Source organism: Adiantum capillus-veneris, chromosome 2 (genome assembly GCF_014529385.1).
Source record: "Adiantum capillus-veneris isolate H3 chromosome 2, ASM1452938v2, whole genome shotgun sequence".
Lineage (NCBI taxonomy): Eukaryota > Viridiplantae > Streptophyta > Polypodiopsida > Polypodiales > Pteridaceae > Adiantum > Adiantum capillus-veneris.
Window position 1 is genome coordinate 105,989,961 of NC_140932.1, and position 21,412 is coordinate 106,011,372.

The 21,412-nt window shown below is 41.0% G+C and overlaps 1 protein-coding gene across 6 annotated transcripts in view; it reads right to left on the bottom strand.

Annotated features, from left to right (window-relative positions):
- Positions 1-753: 753 nt before the first annotated feature.
- Positions 754-21,412, bottom strand: part of LOC147463336 (uncharacterized) — a 134,645-nt gene continuing 113,986 nt past the window's right edge. The window contains exons 11-12 of one of the 6 annotated variants that reach the window (XR_015185060.1): positions 1,428-1,530; positions 754-1,199 (exon numbers count right to left, since the gene is read on the bottom strand). The gene's annotated coding sequence lies outside the window, so the exon portion shown is untranslated. Of the gene's footprint in view, positions 1,200-1,427; positions 1,531-1,567; positions 1,769-1,939; positions 2,204-13,245; positions 13,747-21,412 lie in introns of those variants that run through there. The other 5 variants (XR_015185059.1, XM_086488174.1, XM_086488179.1 and 2 more) reach the window with 5 other exon arrangements.

Consider the following 21,412-nt stretch of genomic DNA (forward strand, 5'->3'; position numbering starts at 1 on the left):
TGAATGTTGAAATAAGGATGCAAAAACCCCAAACCTGATGTCTCAAATGTGGTATTCAAATCAGCTTTAAATTTAGCATTATGTGTCACATTTGGACCAATCAATAGTAAATCATTCACATAAACAACAACAATAATATACATACTATTCATACATGATAGGCTCCTACTGGTAGGATTCGGTTTTTATTGCTCTGAATCTATCGCGATTTCTTTGCCTTGCTGCTTCGCAGGATCGGAGGCGCAAAATTCGAGTTTTCGCAGGTTTCGATCTCTCTCAGTCAGCTTGTAAGCGTTAAGCCTCACACCCTAACCATCATGCACGCGAGCGACTTGTGCTCGGTCGATGTACTTTTAATTTGAAAAAAGATATATTCTCCCCACCTTCACACGAGGCTTCATGCTCCGTCTTGGCCTATTGGCTCCTGCGCATCGTTCCATGCTCGTCGTCTCATCGGCCATGCAATGTGCATCACCTACGTGACACCCTTTGCATCATCTGGCCACCTCGCACGACGGCTAATCGCATCAACAAAAATTCCCTTGCTTTTCCGAATTTCTACAATTGGGTACCCCCTACTCATATTTTTACATACAAAGTACTTTTAATTAAACTATTTCGAAAGCCACGTGCAATCAAATGATAAGATATACATTATTTGTACATTTTACATACAAGGTACTATTTTGAAAGCCATGTGCTTTTCTCATACCAAGCACCAAAAAATTTCTTTAAACAATACAATGCTTTATTACATCTGCACACTTTTATGCCCTTCCGTGACAAAACTGCGAGGTTGCATTACACACGCTTCCTCATACAAGTCACCATTTAAGAAAGCAGTTCCAATGTCCGACTGATGAATATCCCATTTAAAATAAGCTGTCAATACACAAGTGAAATGAACAGTAGTCATACAACAAGTGGACAAAAGTCTTCATAATCAATGCCTTGAGCATAACCGTTTGCAACAAGCCTTGCTTTGTGCTACCATCCAACTTACGTCTTAGCTTATAAACCCACTTTGTACCAATGGCCTTCTTGCTAGAAGGCATCATGTAAAGACAAAGTATTGTTATTCACAAGTGCATCATATTCATCTTGTATAACAGTCATCCAATTCTTTCAATTTTGTGCTTCATCAAAAGTAGGAGGTTCAACCTCTTCACATATACTTGACATGGCCAAAGCATAAGAATCTGATGCACAAGAAGCAAGATGAGATCCTGAATGAGTACGACTAGACAAAGGTGCATTCAATTTACTATCACACAAGTGTGCATCAGCCATTTTGGCATACCTCTAACTTCCTCATTTTCAGCCCTATCCTCATCAAGTGCATCATGCATATATGTATCAAAAATAGGTTGATCCGTGATATCACTTGAAACCTACGTAGAATGAATATTTGCTACATTTGGACTTACATTTGTATTCCCACCATTGAAAAGAGACAACAAGGTACCAAAAATATCATGTGGGCTTATACCGTCTCTTTCGTGCATGAAAACAAGGGTTGAACTGCACCTTCTACAAAAACAATATCTCAAAAGTTAAAGATAATTTTCAATTATGGGTGATTTGCTGTCATCATTATAACCAACAAAAACACATTTTAAAGTCTTATCATCCAATTTCTTGTGTTATTTTTGCGGCAGACCATAAGCCAAGCAACCAAAGACACGCAAGTGAGTAATAGGTGGCTTCTTATTATGCCATGCCTCATATGGATTGATAGACTGCACTTGGGAGATGGTCCCTCGGGCTCCTGAAATAGGTATGTAAGCCATTACCTCAAATTTGGAGCAATGCTTCAGTGAGACACCTATTAAGTATGTAGACAAAACACATAAAAATATATAGCCAAAAAGTGCGTGACAGCTTGGATTTTGACCATATATCCTTCCATCCCCATATGTGATCCGTTTTCTCTTTCAGAAGTACCATTTTTTGAGATGTATAAAGAACTGTACATTGGTATTGTCGCTAATACAAAAACAAACAATAGATTTTTCTTGACACCACACACAAAAAGTACATCAAATATGTGAAGGAACTGCCATTAACTACAGTGAGTACAATCTTTTTGACTCTTTGAACTGGGCAAGAGGCATTGTTGGTGCAAGCGATAGTATCCCCATCGGAGAAAACATCAAGAGAAGTGAACAAGTCTTGATAAGATATAATGTGCTTTGTAGAACCGCTGTCAAAATACCACACATGTGAATCCACAACCTTAATCATGTATTCATCATGAACAGAAGGGCCATATTGACACTACGCACTAAAAAACCCATTCTACATCAACAAAATTTGCAAACTCTAGAATGGTTGATTAAGAGAGTTCCACTTTCTTTTTTATGTATCTCTTTAGACTTTAGTTTAGGGAATTGCTTTGATCAAAATGATCAGTAGATTTGCAATGCTGCAACACATATTTTTCTTTCCTTTCTCAACAAATTTAGCAGATGCATTGTTGTTATGGGGAGGCATTTGTTGCGAATGGTTTGCTACAAGGAGGAACATTGAAAATAACACTATTGTTATTGCTTCTTCTTTGTGCGACAATAAAAGCCTGATCTATAGCACGTTGCCTAGCCCCATTTGTTGACATAGCCTCTTGTCACAACAAATTGACCAACTTATCAAACTTATAGCATTATCATTGTCATGTGCAACAAGCCTTAGTGTTGAAAAAGAAGTCTGATATAAATCTTGTAATGCATCTAGAACGGTTTGCACAAGTGAATGGTCGAGAATGACTTCACTTGCAATAATAAGTTGCTCATCGATATCTTATTTCAGCAAGAAAAATGGTCATTTCATCTTCCTTATGCATGATATTTGATTCTAGTTGTTTGCGCACATACGCTATGTAGATAGTGAAAATTGTCTCGATACAAGCATTTGATAGTTGGATTTGCAGTTACCAGTAGTAATTACGGCTAGTAACTATAACAATGCATAGTTGGTAAAAACCCAATATGGATTCTTATTTATAGGACCCTCTACTTTCAATTTGGGATGTTGTCACCTTGTTGGGTTGTCTCTAGTCCTTTGTAGTTGTCAAGCTGCTGCTCTAATTGTAACTAAGCTCTGTTGTAATCCATCAATCAACGTCAGTTGTACTATCGATTCATTATCTAAATACATCAGTTCTAACATCTTGTATCCAAGATCTAACTATGTATTTTCACTTTGGTTCATTATTTGATTACCTTATGTTCATCTAAATTCTGAATCTGTTGCCCTATTCAATTTGATCTGACATCTGACTCTGAATCTCCAACCAAGAATAGTTGTTAGAGTGTCCAGTTCATCCCATTTTGGCAATGACGATGGTGAGCTTAAGCTCTTGACACGAACCTATCTTCCAATTGGAATTTGCAGTCAACTAAACATTTGCAATGCCGCCAAGACATTCTGCAAGAGGGAGGAGACCTACCACAATCTTTGCGGAGGATCAAGACCATACCATCACATTGGCTGAAGAATCAAAGTAAAGCTCTAATGATGGATCTCAATCCTAGAGTGAGAAAACGGATGTCAACCTTGGAAGGAGAGGCACAAAGGGGCTTGGGGACTCTCAACATTCGTCTCAATCCAAGGGAAGGCATTTAGAGAGGGCTAAAAGATGCTCTCATTTGCATGGGTCTCGAAAGTTGGACCTGAAGGGCAAATCAAAGGTTTAGACTGATGCCAATGATGGTAGGAGGCGTAGCAAAAAACGTCGCATGGAAAACTAGATCAAAGAAATGAAATTGACATGGTGAATGAAATGAATGAGCACTATGATGACAGATGGGATGTTGACATTGATCGTTGTAGCAGAACATGCATAGGGTTAGAAAGTTTGATCAGAACGTTCAAGGGTATGATTCAGATGTGCATATACAAGCTTTTGAACAATATGCAGATGTGAAGAATACCTATGAAGATGAATGGGTTGAGTACTTTCCACAAGAATGCGGAGAGCAAGTGGTATTTCCATTATCTAACATGCAAACTTTGCACCTTTAGCAAGTTGAAGAAGGCACTCCTTCTAGAGTACATTGAGAACCTTGGGGATGAAGATATTCTTTGTGACTTGACAAGATCAAGCAAGGTATGTTGGCAGTGAGAAGCTATGTGGAAAAGATCAAGGAGCTCACCAAACAACTGAATGAACCTCCTTAAGAAAAAAGTATGCATGCCCAATTTTCAATTGGATTCAAAACCAAGAAACTTAGAGAGCAAGAGGTACCAATTTTGACTAGAAGTTTAATCATTTGGTACATAGATCTCTAAAAAATGGAACAACAGGCTAACGAGGAAAATGGCAATGAGGACAGAAGGAATTTGAGTGATAGTGAATCATCAACTCAGGACTCTTGTTCCATTTCCAGCTCAAGTTCATCTAAAAGGGAACCGGAGGACCACTCGTCAAAGAGCAAGAGGAAGGGATCATGGACTAAGAAACAAGCAATGTCAAAGCAGATATCAGAGATATAAAAAACCAGACCAGCAGTGGGAAAGGTAGAGACCTTGTGTATAAAGTGTAAGTCAAAAGAACACAATTCAGATGAATGTTACTGGTGTACTTATTGTGAAGCATTTGAACATTCATGGAATAATTGTAAGATTGGAATGCACAATTTTAAAGAGGGCATATATGCATCTATGATAGCACTAACAAACCCAAAACTAGCAAAGTAAGAGGGTATGGAGAATGGGGTAGTACCAACAATATGCCAGGAAGAGGTAGATATTAGAATTTTGGTGGTAAGGGTTGAGGAAGAGATGACTTTACAAGGTGTAATTTCAGCTACTATATATGTGGCAAGTATGGACACTTTGTAGCTCAATGTCCAGAGAATGTTAAAGGTGAAGTGCTCCAAGGGAAAATGGTAGACCCAGTTTCAGTGCACGTAATCACCAAGAGTGTTGGGGTTGCCATTGAAGATTTACCAAATGAGCCAGTTGACTAAATGCAGTAGACTGCACAGGCTTAGAGGTGGGGGAAGTAAAGAGCCATCTAGAAGGTCAAGGAGCCAGTTGACTAAACGAAGTAGACTGAAGAGGCTAGAGGTGGGAGAAGTAAAGAGCTATCTAGAAGGCCAAGGAGATAGATGAGTGGCAGGAGCAGAGGACTTTGGCATCAAAGATCAGGAAGGATCTGGCAAAGAAGATGCCAGAGAAGCCTGGATTTTGCCAAAAGCTCTAGAGGTTCTGAAGAGGGGACTCCTAGAGAGTGAATCTAGTAAGGTGGATGCTGGGGAGGAATGTGAAGAACCATTAAAGGTCTCAAAGGAGTGTCTGTGAGAACAAGTTCAGCAAGTTAGGGTAGACTTGGCTAAGGCAGATGAATCCAATCCAGGGACTAAAATGTTCAGATACAACAACCCAATTCCTCACAAAAGGTTCCATCAGTCACCAGGAGACGCAGGAGGCCAGCAGAGGCATGGCATTGTGAGGACAACTATTTGGAGGGGAGATCCTCAAGTTTAGACAAGAGCTCTAGAAATTAACAAGATCAAATCTAGTAAAAGGTCTTAGAAGAATCCAGAAGCTTACTCTTGTATTAAACAATATTAGAAGGACCTTACTAGAGGCTGCTCAGTTTCAGAAAGCAAAGAAAGAAGGAATCAAATGCATTAATTGTGGATCTGTTTGAGATTAAAGATGATGAAGTGTAAATCATCTAGATTAATTACATGTCGAGAGTAATACTAAATGGCAGTGCTAGTGTTACCATCCTTAGAGAGCATCTCAGACCAAGGTTGGGAATCCAAGATATGAAACCAAGATACTAAATGGTAGTGCTAGTGTTACCATCCTCAGAGAGCATGTCATACCAAGGTTGGGAATCCAAGATACGAAACCAATGCCCTTCAAAATTGGAATGGTGGATCAGAGGATGGTCTACGACAATGGATTAGTTAAAAACTTGCAAATCAGGGTAGGATATGATAAATTCAAAATTAGCTTTCAGGTACCAGATGTGCAAGGAGCCTACAATATGCTTTTGGGAAGGCATTGGCTTAAAAGTACAAGAGCCATTTATGATTATGCATGCCAAACATTGGCAATTTAATGAACCAATAGGAAAATATAGGTAAACACAAATAATACTAGAAGAGATCAATGAGGCCAAAAGAATTTGTGTAGGAAATATGGCACAAAGAAGATAGAATGTTAGTATCCATAGAGCATATTTCCTATAGTACAGATAGACTTGAAGGAGGTACTTCTAGAATGCGAGAGAGCAAAGCATCAGAGGTAGTAAAATATCCAGAGAACTTCATTGATCAAACCCACGAGAAAGACCAATGAATTTGGATGGTAGGCCACCAGAAGAACCATGTTAGACTACAAAGGATGGAAGATCAAATGAGAAAAATAGGCAACAAAGTGTAGACACACCTGGTCAAAATAGTACAAAGAAGTAGATCTAGTAGGTATGGAGAGTCCCTTCAATGAATATGCAACAGGTAGAACTGATAATGAAGTTGAATATTTGGCAAAAAGAAAAGGTGTTGGACGTTGTTGCTAGATGATCAAGAAATCAAAGAATGAAATCTCGATTTAGAAGAAAATTTGAAGATGGTCAAAATCAACAAACATCTAAAACCGAAGGTAAAAAAGAAAGCCAGGAAGCTGTTCTAGAATTATAATGATGTATTTTCTTGGGAGCATACGGATTTGAAAGGAGTAGATCTAGAGGTATACCAAAATTGGATACCACTAAAACTAGATGCACGATCAATACGACTACATAGATATAGAATGAATCCAAATTATGCCAAAAAGGTTAAGAAAGAAATTGAAAACTTGTTGAAGGAAAAATTCATCATTGAAGTAGCGAGCAATGATTGGTTGTTTCGATGGTGGTGGTTCCAAAGAAGAATTGGAAGTTGTGGGTCTTTGATTATTGATAGCCCTCTTCCATTTTTTGATACGAATTGGATGAGATTTAAGGTCACAAAATGTACAATTTCATAGATGGGATATAGTGGCTACAATCAAGTGATGAAAGCACCAGAGGATAGGACAAAAATGACATTCATCATTAAATAGGGAACCTTTGTATTCTTGGTAATGCCATTTGAATTATGTCATGCTCCAACAACCTTTCAATGGTGTATGATGGAAATTTTTAGTGAGTTTCTACATAAGTTTCTGGCGATATTTGTGGACAACTTCACTAGGTTCTCAACTAAAGATATGCATCTCTTATTCTTGGAAATGGTATTTAAGAGATGTAGAGAGAAAAAGATTTATCCAAATTTTTGCAAATCAATATTTATGGTCTAGAAGGGAAAACTTCTAGGACATATCGTGTCCTAAATGGAATCAAAATGGTTGAAGACAAAGTACGATGTGTCTAGCAAGCCAAATCACCAACCAATATGTATGATTTGAGTTCATTCTTGGGGTACATTAAGTTTTACAGACGGTTCAATCATATGTTTGCAACAAAGGCTATTTTGTTATGTGAATTAACCCAGAAGGGAGTAAAGTTTTTATGGATCCTAGAGTGAGAAGCAAGTTTGTGTCCAAAAGAGGCCATTGGACTGAAGCCAATTATTTTTCAGCCAGATATTGGGAACCAATATTCCATGTTCATGTGGATGAATCTGGTATGGCGATGGGTGCTATTTTGGCATAGTCTAATGGGAAGATAGACTACCCAATATACTTTGCTAGTCACAAATTCAGTACGATTGAGCAAGGGTATTCTACAACTGAGAGAGAGGCATTGGGAATGGCGTTTAGTGCAACAAAAATTAGACATTATTTGTTGGGAAAGTTGTTTCACTTCTATGTACACCATCATGCACTTATCTTTCTGACTAACAAGGTGGTGATTTAAGGATGATTGATTAGATAGATGATTTTTATGCTATAATTTGAAATCAGTATCTTTCATAAGTGGGGAAAAGCTAACTGCGGTGCTGATTTGCTATCCAAAAGTACCGAGGAAATTTCAGCTACATCATTAAGAGATGAACCATTCGATGCTAAACTTTTCTAGAACATGGCAACGGATAGGCCCGATCCAGAGTGGCAAGAGGTGTATGCTTTTCTCTAGTTTGGAGGCTTTCCAGAGAATTGGTCCCAACCCAACAAAAAGGGTCTGATTATCAAAACTTTAAAATTCACTATCATACCTAGATGACTATACATGCTAGGAATTGACGAAATTTGAGAAGGTGTGTATCAATGCAAGGCAGAATGCAAGTCATAAAATCGAAGCTCATAGTGGGAGCTCAGGAGGACATTCTTCCACTGATATAACTTACAAGAAAATTTTATTGGAAGGGCTATGGTGGTAGAGTATGATGTCAGATGTTAAATGTCAAGGATTTTTGCAAAACATGTGATATTTGCTAGAGAATGGGTTGACCAATTGTAGGAGACATGATACCTCTCACCACAATACAACCATTATCAATTTTTTTGTAGTGGGGCCTAAACTTCGTGGGTCCATAAAAAAGGTTACTCCCAAGAAGAATAATTACATTTTTATGGCTACATGTTATGTGAGAAAATGGGTGCAAGCAAAGGACTTACCCAATAACAAAAAAATTTTGAAGGCATGGTTCTTAAATGAGCATATTGTATGCAAATATAGCTGTCTAATTCATATAGTTTCAGATCAGGGAACCCATTTCATCAATGATACCATTTAGATTCTGACTAAATTTTTTTCAATCAAGCATAAAAAATCAACATCGTATCATTCAAGGTGCAACTTAAAGGATGAGAGTAGTATCAAGGCCTTCAAAACCATTTTGACTAGGATAGTTTAGAAGGAGCCTCACACTTGACATGACAAGCTTCACACAACACTCTAGGCTTAGAGAATAGCTTATACGATTACAACTAGTATGAAACCATTGAGAATGGTGTATGGCACTGTAGTGGCAGTACCTACGGATGTTGTTCCTAGTCTCAAAAATATATTGACTACAAATCAACACCGAAGAATAGATAGAGAGAAATGATGGAATAGGAAGTGGTACAACAACGAAGGAAATACTAGCATGATAGTAAGTTGAAGGTCAAGGTGAGGAAATGTGACTTGGTCTTACTGTACTAGTCAAAATTAGGCGCAAAGAAATCCACTTTGAAGATAGCATTGTCAGGAACACATGAGGTGGACTAGGTCTTCTCGAATGGCACAATAGAATTGAAGGATTTATCTTGACTAATACTACTAGGGGTCTATAATGGGGCAAAATTAAGTTGTACTATTCCAGATTAGCAGAAGCACAAGCACTAGATGGGCAAGATAAGCAAGCATCTGATTCCAAAGCTCCCCCATTGGATTTGTTCTTGGTCATACCAGAAGAGGTAAGGATAGGTGAAGAAAGGAATGCAAAAGATGAAATGAGTGTTATCAGACTCCAGACTTAGAGAGGAAATCATAAAAAAGCATCTAAAGCTCATAACGATCATTGGCAATGCATTAATAATCCCGCCAATAATCATTATAAGGGTAGATCAATGCATGAACACCATGTCAATAATGGCTACTATACTCCCAAGGTGTGCAAAGAGTGGAGCATTCATGGCTCGAATTGAATAATTACGAGGAGGGTGCTGACCCTGCAAGCATTCATTCATCCCCTGCGTGGATAGAGCTTCCTCATGTATCTCCTTCATCTCCAATTTCTACACACATCGACACACCTTTGTGGTTTGTATCACCATCATCTTCTAATGAGTTCTCTTTCTCTAGACAGTTTGATGCAGGGTTGAGAGATGGTGAAGCAAGGTGCAATTGCTGCTCAAGCCATGCAAGCTGTGTTGGGTCAGTAGAATCAAGCCGTAGTTTAACTCCAACAAGGGCTGGTACATGCCGAGTCACAGTCCACTATGCCTCACCAGAACATTAGCAAATACGTACTTAGGAATAAAAAAAGGAGTTGTTATAGACATGGGGTATGCACCTGATTATCATAAGGGAAAAAAGGGATTTGATGAAGCAGAAGCTAGAACATCTGAGCCGGCCAGTAAGAAAAAAAAATTGACTAAAGAATTTTGGGATCATCTTAGTGCTCACAATAAAAATTGTAAAAGAGTCCAAAATAGGAAACCACATCTAAGCAACCCACCAATCGTTACATCCACCATCATCGAAACATGAGTCAACCGATTGCAAGCACTTCAAAAGAATCAATTGGTGGTTATTCTAGTGATGGACTCATCATAAAAATTACCACTTCCATACAAAGTTCTTGTGCTCACTTAGAGATTTGATAAGACAGATCCCAAAACCATTAGAGATGGGTGTGTAGCGACCATCCAGATAGGGTGGAACACATTTATATATGTTGTCAGACAAATGATGAAAGCACAAAGTTCACGTAAACAGTCTGATATCACCCATTTGGAGGAAGAGCTTGAGCAAGAAATAGTCAGAGGCACAAAGAACGGAAATCCTTTTAATCAATGGATATCTAATTGAAGAGGAATGTAGAAGTGAGAAAAATCTGAAGACCATCAAGGAGCTCCAATAATAGATGGAGTAGTTGAGAATATAGAATTCCACTCTAGCGTTGATGATGAGTGGAAATTAATCAAGGATATGGCTGCACATTGGGTGTAGTTGGACCAAAAAATTACTACCCAAAGTAGTCTGAAGGAAGTGCACAGTTGGACTAGAAGATTGATGCCCTTAGCAGCTTGAAGGAAGTGCACAGTGTCTTGAAACAGTCTATTCTACACAAATACTTTCATCAACTCTCTAGTCAATATCTCTGATCCTGAAGGAAATTTAACATTGAATCTTGTGGATCTGCAAAACTTGGTTAGCACATTAAAGTTGAATGTGGAAGACAAGGGTTTGATCTACACCAACACGATGGCCAACCAAGCTCTTAGCGAGCATTTTACCCACATTTTGATGATGATCAAGATGAGAAAGAGGAACAAGATAACGACCAGTAGTCCGAGGGGGGGTTGTCATATAAGAAAGATGATGATGGTGATGAACCCCCTCCACCTCCTCCAACTTCAAGGTCTGCTTCGGGGGGCAATCAACACAGCTCTACACGAGGGTATTAGGGTTCATTTTAGAAACTCAAAATCAGGAGCAACCAAACTAAGGAAGGACAAGTTGATGCACCACCAAATCAGCCACTAGTAGTAGAGGAGGATGCTCACCAGACAGGACAAGGGGAAGGCCGTGCTAGTAGAGTTGGATTGAGAGCCCATCACAAGCTACACCAACCAATGTTTAAGTCTCAAAAAAATCTAACATCAAGAAAAAGCCCTCCAAAATTTTCTACACGATGATGACTCTTAATCAAAGTTGAAGAGGTTTCAGGTACTTTACATGGGTGCCAAGCAAATGATTGAACAATGTAAAACCATAACTTATCATGAACAAGAATCTTACAATTTACCATCTCACTTGAATACCATTCAAGTACTAGATAGAGTTTATTCTCACAAAAGATGATCTATTGGTGAACCCCCAAGCACAACAGCTGACCACAATGAATGTTCACAGTTTGGGTATTTAGGTGAAAATGCTATTAGGGAATCCCCTAGCATACAAATTCATGAAAGTCATCAGAACAAAGATGCATGCTTTATTATCAGATGCAGATTACTAAGGAATTTCTAGACTAGAAAGTTATAATTCTTTTGGAAAATAGTGTGTCTATCAACAGAGGCCCTGAACCAGGATCAGTCTAAGAGAGAACAAAATTGCACTCAAAAGTTTATTTCATCTGGTTAGAATCTTGTGAAAGATGATGCAACAAGAAAATTGATTCGTGCTTAACTATATGAACCAGTCCCAGATTTATTAATCGGCACGTATACTTTATCAATGAAAGATGATGAACTTCTATTCTTCTACCCAGCTTTGTATCCTAAGTACAATGAGCCAGTGGATGAAAACAAATACATCAAAATTGTGGATCGTATCAGAGAGTGGTATGACCAGAGCAAGGCAATGTGGGTGGTCACCTAGAAGAATGTTCTAAAAGAGACACAACAGAAAAACACTGTCTCATAGTTAAAAGATGATTTGATAAATTTCAGAGGGATGATGACTCGGCGAAGAAGACAAATTTTCGTGTTGAATGAAATATACAAATGAGTTATTAAAACTCTTGGTAGAGGCTTCCAAAATCCTTGAGAAGGACTTGGCCAGCAAAGCTAGCTCTGAGGTACAGTGGTTCTGAGAGATGGCAGAATTTCTTTTTGAAGCTCGAATCAAGGCCAAACAACCAAATCTAGATGGTTAGATTCACATTGCCTTGGATCTGACACAAACTCGCCATGGCAAGGCCTAGAAAACCTTGCATGACCCTAACACCAAGACATGGAATACATTGACACTCTACGAGCTGTAGATATTACTGAACGTGGGGAGCATGTGGAGTAAGAAGCGGTCTATTGTATCATCCAAAATGAGAACACTGGCTCTCGTTCTCAAATAAGTGGCCAACCCAGAGCATTTTAGATCCAACCACAGATGGTCCATAGGGCCACTCTAAACAAGGCTCCAGATAAACGCAAGCACAAACGGTGACATTGACACTGTATCTAGAACTTAGGAATATGCCAAAATTTAAATAAATGGGAGGAGGATATAAATAGTGAAAAATGTCTCTATACAGGCACTTGTACATAGTCAGATTAGTAGTTACTTGTATTATTATGGTCAACAATTGCAATAGTGCACAATCCATCAGATACCGCGGTGTACATGAACCTATAAATAAGACCTGCTACTTTCATTTTGGAACGTCATCTCTCCACTGGGCTATTTTTAGTCTTTTGTAGTCATTAAGTTGTTGCTCTTATTGTAACTAAGATCTATTGTAATCCACCATTCTGTGACAATTGTACTTTTGTTTTGTACTTTTGATCCATTATATGAATACATGAGTTCTAGTGTCTTGCATCCAAAATCTGACTGTGTACTTTCAATTTAGTTCATTACATGAAGTTTGAATTTGTTGTCCTATTCTAATTTGACATCTGAATCGGAATCTCCAACCTAGAATAGATGTCAAAGTGACGAGCTCATTCCACGCTATTTTTAACTCATTACAACCTATATACAATCTAGTTAGATCTATATTGCTATTCTTGCTAAAGAAATGTGAGGATTAATGATGCGCTTAACAAACAATGCAATCAATGCATAGATGATCTACTATCTCAACAAGCCAGTTTACTTATAGGTAAAATAATACGAGTAGTAAGAGAAGAACTATTAGAACCTGCAACATCCTTCACAGAACTCAAATCAGTAAATTTAAGTGTACATCAAAACCTTTAATCATGTTCCATACATCTTTGGAAACAAGTACATGTTGCATCATGTAAGCCCAAAATGGATAGTTGTCTCCATCCAATTTGTCATCAGAAAACAAACAGCATCTTGAAAAGATCAGGGCTCTCAGCTATAGTGAAAAACTGAACTTGGTGTTGAAAATGCCCAAGATGAGTAGAAATTGAAGGAAAATTGTTTGTGTTGTATAGCACAAACCACTATAGATTATCAAAAACCTGTTATGAAAAAAATAATCGTGGAAATTTTTTTGCACAAAAAGACAAAATTGCTTGCATAGTACTTGTAGCAATGAAAACAAAGGCCGACTAAATCAAAATTTTGAGTGTGCCATGCTCTACAAGACATCCCAAAGTATTTATTGATGTGTTGACACTCACCAAAGTTCACGCAAATTGTAGAAAGTGAGTAGGAGGTACTTGCAACTACGTCCGTGGGGATGCAATCTGCTTTAATACCAATTGTTGGAGTAAGGGTTACATGAATGCATGTACAACTTGGAAATGGAGAAGAAGCTCAAGGAACACACAGTAGAGAGTATATTGCCAATAAAAAATAAAATATCCCTAGAGTGATGGGCCTATATACAAAGGGAGAAAATGAGAGTAAAAAGTACCCAACGGTCCTAACTGTGTTCATATACATCACTACCATATAGATGGCAGCAATATACATGTTCAATAAATTGTGGTTAGTAGTTTTCAGAAGCAAATGTTTATCAAGCAAAGATTATGTCTCTCTTATAGCTTTAGTCAATTTCTAAGTTTTTGGATTGTAATTAGATTGTTGGCTCCTCATACTCTTTATGTGGGCTCTATATATTGTTTGTTGCATGCATACAAGCTATGTCTTATGGTACACACACGATTGTATCTTCTGTTTTACCAAAGTCTTAAAACCTCTCGAGGAAACGTAACTTTTTAAAGTCTCACCATATTTTTGCATTCAACTTTGCTTTACATAGTCTCACTTTTATATGAGTAAGCAAATAAGTTTGGACAATGACTGCTTTGACATAACACCAAAAAAATTGCTATTTTTGTTTTAATTGGGATCTCTACTGCTTTCCATCAACAGTTTGAGGGAGAAACTTAGAGAGTCAAACTAAGTTTCTTTTAGTTTTAATTGGGATCAAGCATCTCTATTGCTTTCCATCCACAAACTTAGGGAGAGAGGGTCTTTCTCAAGGTCATTCCAAAACATTCAAATCGAATTTTGAGCAAAGATAGGATACTTTTTCTACCCTTTGTTAGGCCATTTAAATTTTGACAAGAAGTACAACACTTGCATATCAACTTGAGTTGCTTTTGCATGTAAAAGTATATATTGTTTTCCATGTTAGTTTGTTGAAAAGTTTGTACCTAACATTGAGTATGTTCTACAAGAGAACTCTAAGTTAAAGGACAATCGACAATTGACAATGGATGTCAAGCATTAAGCCTATTTAAGAGACTTCCCTCTAATGAAGCAACTACACTTTGAGTCTATCATTGTGTCTACACTCTATCCTAATGCTCTTGACCTTGGCATAGCCTAACCCTATCATTTCAACCCTATCTCTAAGACCATGGTTAAGCTAAGGCTACATCCACCATATCTTGATGCTACACCATTGGTGATTAGGGAAGACACTTCCACTACTAACCCTCACAAGAGGTATCACAACCTTCTAAGTGATTAGCATCTGCTAATCACCATCAAGATCCCATTTTCACTTGCCCTAACCACCATAGTCATTGATTAAGTTTGGACATGCTCTTGGCAATACCAATCATTAGGAAGTGAATGGGGTATAGGAGGGCCCATTTATTTGGCAATTTAAGGAAATGCTTAAGGCTTAAGCCAAATTTGACCAAGTAAAAAAGAGTGGGCAAAAAGACCTATGCTGTGTTTTTTTAAAATGCTATTTTTATATTTTGTTTTTGAAAATAGATAATTTTTACAAAAAAGAGAGGTGGATCAGAATTTACAATGTAAATTTTCGAATTTTAAAGTGTCTTTTTTCACCCTTGTCCTCTCTCTCATACATTGAAACCATTTTCTTTCACTTTGAGGTCATTAAAAGAAGCACTTTTTAGCCCTCCCCTATCAAAAAAGCATATTTTTCACATTCTCTCTCTTAAACGTGAGCTCTCTCTCTCTCTCTCTCTCTCTCTCTCTCTCTCTCTCTCTCTCTCTCGTCATTTCCCTCTTCCAATCATTGAAGGGACATTCTTTACTGCCTACTTCTGACAAAAAGTGGAGATCCTTTAAGGTTGCAGATTTGCTCGCTCTCTCTCAAAATAGAGGAATCAACCCCCTTCACCAAAGCTTGGCGAGCCGGCAAAGACCCCATCAAGAAGAGGCCTCTTATCCTCCAATTTTCATCGGAGGAAGCACGGACCCTTTTCATTCGAAAGAGGGTAATTTTACGAGGTCTCACGGCCCCCCCCCATCTACCTAGATGATGACCGCATAAGGATGCAAGTAGAGCATAGAAGAGCATGCATGCCTCGGATACAACAAGCACACAAAGAAGGAAAACGGGCCTCCTATCGCGATGGTCGCGTCATCATTGATGGCAAAGCCGTAGCATAGGGACTCGCGGCCTATGAGACACTATACGAGGAGATACACATGGCAGTTTGGAACTGCAATGGCTCTTTGTGGACACATCTAGGGAGACTGGAAGAGGTGATGCATGGTAGAGACATCATTCTCCTCACAGAGACACACGAGAGTTCAGAGAGAGGCCTACCCCGAGTATAGGATTACCAATGGGAGTCTACACACAGGAAGTGTACACGACACAACACTTCTAGAGGATCTGGCGGAGTAGCAGTTCTCTACCGCCGCTCACTTCATAGCAGCAACAGATAGTAGCACGCGATCCAGAGGCACGCTACATGTGGATACCGATTGAGCTATCTAAGGAGCACATCCTCTACATCGCCGTATGCTACTTTGCACCCAGCAGCTCCAGGTTTGCACAGACAGGTGGAGGGGAGACAGAGGAGGTACACACTCACGGAGGAGAGGAGGAGGATGATACACACTCACCATATGCATGTCTTAGGGACGAGATCATGGAGTACTCTAGACTGGGTGAAGTCTTCCTCATGGGGGATTTCAATGCCTAGACACAGAGTAGACAGTGTGATATTTACGACTTCGATGACCCAGAGCTACTCTCCACTATGGAGGACATAGGGGAAGAGAGGATCTCTAGTGATACTACCACACCCACACCATATGGGAGGCACCTACTTTGCTTGGGATCACAACACCGTCTCGTTATCTATAACGGGATGGCGCAATGGCCATCATCCGGCGGCCTGACTTGTATACCGCCATTAGTAGCCAGCGGAGGTAGTACAGTGGACTACATCATTGGCTTCAGAGAGACAACCCACCTACTCACATCCTTCACCATCCCACCATTGCCTATTGGGGCTGACCACGCATATCTCGCCCTCTCTCTCACTGGCTCACCCATCTCACATACACCACCTGCATCCACACCATACACCACTATACACTTCACACATGAGCTAGCCCACGTTTACTCATCACATGTATATGAGGGTAACTACACTCTCGACCCAGACACACCACTCTCTACACTCACTAGCCAACTCTCAGCAGTTCTACACACCTCAGCCCTCAGCTGCTTTCCACACACTACCCACAGTGGCCGACCCCCCCCCTCTGGGACGATGCCCCAGAATTGCTGGTATGACAAGGAGTGCAGAGATCTATACAGACAGCTACGGGCTCGACGAGCCTTAGAGGAGATTACTGAGAGCGAGGTCAGACGACAGATGAAGGCCATCACACGCCGTAAACGGCGGGCCTTCGAGGAGGCACAGGAGCTTGAGCTATACCACCTTCTTATGAGTACAGACTGCGCCACAGCATGGAGGATTCTGAGAGAGCCACCCCCCACCACCCCCCTGGAGGACCCCCATATTTGGCATGATTATGCCAAGCGCTTGTACCAGATACCTAGGCAGCCACTGATCCCAGAGCCATCTGATCCTCGACCTACCACCTCGACTTTCTTCACATCTAGCATGGTGGAGAGGGCCATCCGACGCGTTCAGCATGGCTAATCAGCAGATCACACTGGACTACAGAGTGAGCACTTGATATATGCAACAGACACTCTTTCCCCCTTGATAGCAAGTCTCTTCAACCGTGACTTGGTTGAGGGACTACCAGAGGAGTGGACTGTGCACACCATCGTGCCTATCGACAAGTCTGGCGACACCCTGGATCAAGGGAACTACAGGACTATCATGATTGGCCACACACTGGCCAAACTATATGGGGCTGTTCTTGAGGCAGAGCTTAGCACGCATGCAGAGGCATCAGGGATAAGAGCGTCAGGATAGGCAGGCTTTCGACGCACTTTCTCAACTATCGACCACATTTTCGTGCTTCGCTGCCTGATCGATGGAGCGAAAGCACGGAAGAGGAGACTCTACTGCTGCTTTGTGGATTTCCGCAAGGCCTTTGACAATATCCCTAGAGAGAGACTCTTCCAGCGCCTTCAGGAGCTATAGATACCATCTGAGATGATATGGGCCATTCATTCTTTATACGCACAGGTCTCTGGTAGAGTGCGCTGCCCAGGTGGACTATCGGATTCCATTGCTAGCACTATTGGTGTGAAGCAAGGATGTCCCCTCTCCCCGACTCTATTTGGTCTCTACATCGACGAGATATCAGATTACATTCTACGCGCAGGAGGGGCGGGATCAGACTTGGCAGGTATACCAATACATATTATGCTTTATGCTGATGATATCATTCTAGTTTCTGAGACACAGGAGGGACTACAGAGCCACCTACGAGCCTTGGATGATTTCTGCACACATCGAGGGATCACAGTGAACCTTGGCAAGACCAAGGTCATGATCTTTCACACCTCAAGGACAGTGCGGAGCAGAGCAGTACTCACAGCATCAGGCGGGCAGGTCGATGTGGTTGATTCATATGTATACCTGGGGGTGACTTTCACTGGCACCACTGGTAGATTTTCCATGGCACAGGCAGCCCGAGACCGGCTTACACGACGATATGCATCGCTGGCCACCTTGGAGCGCAGATGCCATCAGGCCCACTTCCAGGAGCCCCGCACCAAGGGGTGGCTTTTTGACACTCTAGTCACACCTGCCATGATGTATGCAGCCGCTGTATGGGCTCCAGGGCTATCCGCATCCTTATGGACACAGATAGAGCGCCCACAGATCATCATGATCTCCCGTTTGCTCCATAGCAAATCCTCAGTACCACATGATATCATCAGAGCAGAGCTAGCTACCCCACCAATGCTAGTAGAGGCTCTCTTTCAGACAGTTTTTTTCATTCAGCGCATGCGAGAGCTCCCACCAGACAGACTCACCATCAGAGCAGAGCTAGCTACCCCACCGATGCTAGTAGAGGCTCTCTTTCAGACAGTTTGTTTCATCCAGCGCATGCGAGAGCTCCCACCAGACAGACTCACCCGCAGAGCTTTTGAGGCATCGATACAGCTGCATTAGGAGGGGGAGACGAGGGCATGGTACTCACAGGTCATAGAGTGGTTTACATCCCATGGCTTGGACATCACGGATCTGCCCCCTTTTCAGTATGATCCCGACTCCCCTCACATACGCCTCTCACACACCGAGAGTAAGCGAGTTCTGAGACAGGATCTCTGGCAGCTATACATCAGGGAGACATGGATCACACCCAGAGAGCCTCTTCCCACGAAGAGGCAGTACTACAGAGACCACTTCCTCACTATTGTAGCAGATGGTTTCATCCAGAGACCGAGATACATGGATGTCTATATTCCACATAGAGCACGGGTCGCCATCGGACAGCTCAGAGTATCATCACACCAGCTAGAGATTGAGGCAGGGAGAGCGGCACATGTCCCCAGAGCAGAGAGGATATGCAGACTTTGCACAACAGAGGTTGAGAGCGAGGAGCATTACGTATGCAAATGTAGAGCATATGAGGAGATTAGAGGCAGATATTTGACCTTGTTTGCAGATCAGCCCACTCTACATCAGATCTTTGAGTCCAGAGACCAGCAGCCGCTTCCTCATAGAGGCACAGCAGCATCGAGACTCCCTCCTCCAGGCAGCACTAGGGATGAGAGACGAGCGCCAGACACAACTCACGGAATTTTTCCAGAGGACCATAGCAGCACCATCACTTTCGACCACCCAGAGAGGAGTGACTCTACAGCAGGCTGAGGAGGTCCGAGCTCGTAGACGCCCATGCACACATGGACGTAGGGCACCCCGCCTACACCAGATCTAGGAGATCCAGGAGCACTACTACAGATCCTTGGAGGAGCGACGTACTCGGGCTTTTGCAGATCCAGCCACCATCTTACGCGGATTGTGCACACCCTACCCATCCATGCATCATGTATTACACCCTGATTATGGGATTGGATGGAGTTAGAGATAGGATAGCATCTCATGATTGTATTTACCCCATCATATAGGATTGCATCTCTCCCCCAATTTTTGGAGCTCCACCCCCACCCTCTTTGTATCACCTCCCCCCAGACATTACACAGGATAGTTTACTTTTACTTTTGTACCCTTTTATCCTTTATGGATACACAGAGGACACCCACCTCATGTACTTTGATTTTTCTCATAGGCCGATTTCGGCCTCTTTATAGACGTTAAAAAATCTTTCTTTCTTTCTCTCTCTCTCTCTCTTTGTGTGTGTGTGTGTGTGTGTACCCCTTCTCTCCCTCGGACACCAGTTTTTGTGCTCCCTTGGGATCCCCCCCCCCCCCCCCTCTCTCTCTCTCTCTCTCTCTCTCTCTCTCTCTCTCTCTCTCTCTCTCCCCCCCCCCCCCCCCCTCACGCTTCTCCATCTTTAACTCTAGCGTGGAGCACTGGGAACCTCCATTCTCTCTGTGTGCATTAGCATTTCTCTCTCTAACACATCCATGAGCAACCATTTGAATTCAAGGGAGACTAACCAGAATTCCCTCCCTTTCTTCCCTCCACAACATCATCCAAATTTCATATCTCAGAGTACTCTCTGTTTCTTCCCTCCATAGAGCCAACATCCTCTGCATGTACATGTCACCATTACACATCCTCTCTCTAATTTTCTTGATCAAGTTAGCTTCAAATGTCATTCAATCCCCTCCACAACATCATCCAAATCGCATATCTCTTAGTCCTCTCTGTTTCTTCCCTCCATAGCCAACATCCTCTGCTTGTACATATCACCATTAAACATTCTCTCTCTAATTTGCTTGATCAAGCTAGCTTCAAATGTCATTCAATCCCCTTTTGTTTAACACATTAATAACATGCCAAAACCATATCATCTAAATGTTGATTTGGAGTAGGTGTATGCTACTGCGCGACTTGCACATCCAATCCCAATGCTACAGATCATTGGGTACAAAGAAATCAATTTATATTTACTTGAGTAATCCTCTAACCAATGTATCACCACAATTTTGGAATGTCATTGAGCTATTGCATTTTGTAGGTGATGGAAGACCGGTCTATTTGGCTATTGTAGGAGATTGTATTCAGCTTTCTTCAATGAAATGGAATCAAGAAAGCAACTCTTTGTTGCATATTCTTCACTGCAAGAGAAGTATGTGAAGGACATTCAACAAGTCAAAGAAGAGGCTAATGAGAAGACTAAGTAGCTCAACTGGTGAAGCTCAAACAAAAATTAGAGCAGAAAAAAAGGTAGCAAGAGTGTCGGTTGGACAATTACATTCAACTACATCACACTGCATGTAATATGCACTGTCGAATCGATCATCTCACACACATTCCCCTTGGCTTCCATATTTGAAAATGCAAGAGACAAGCGATGTCCATGCTATCTTCAAGTGGCAAAGTTTAAAAGAAACGTATCTGTCAAACTAGATAAGGACAAGAATGTACGCTTTCAATTTGCTACATTTTCTACAGGCTACTATAACTTTAATTCAACCTGCAAGAATTTGGCTCAAATGATGATGTGAATGTACTCTATTGTAGCATATCATCAAGCCAAAGGAGTTGATGGAGTTATTGGATGATCCATCTAATGTTAGCATCACCAAAGTTTTGCGCCACACGTATAAGAGTGAATTGAAGAACATTG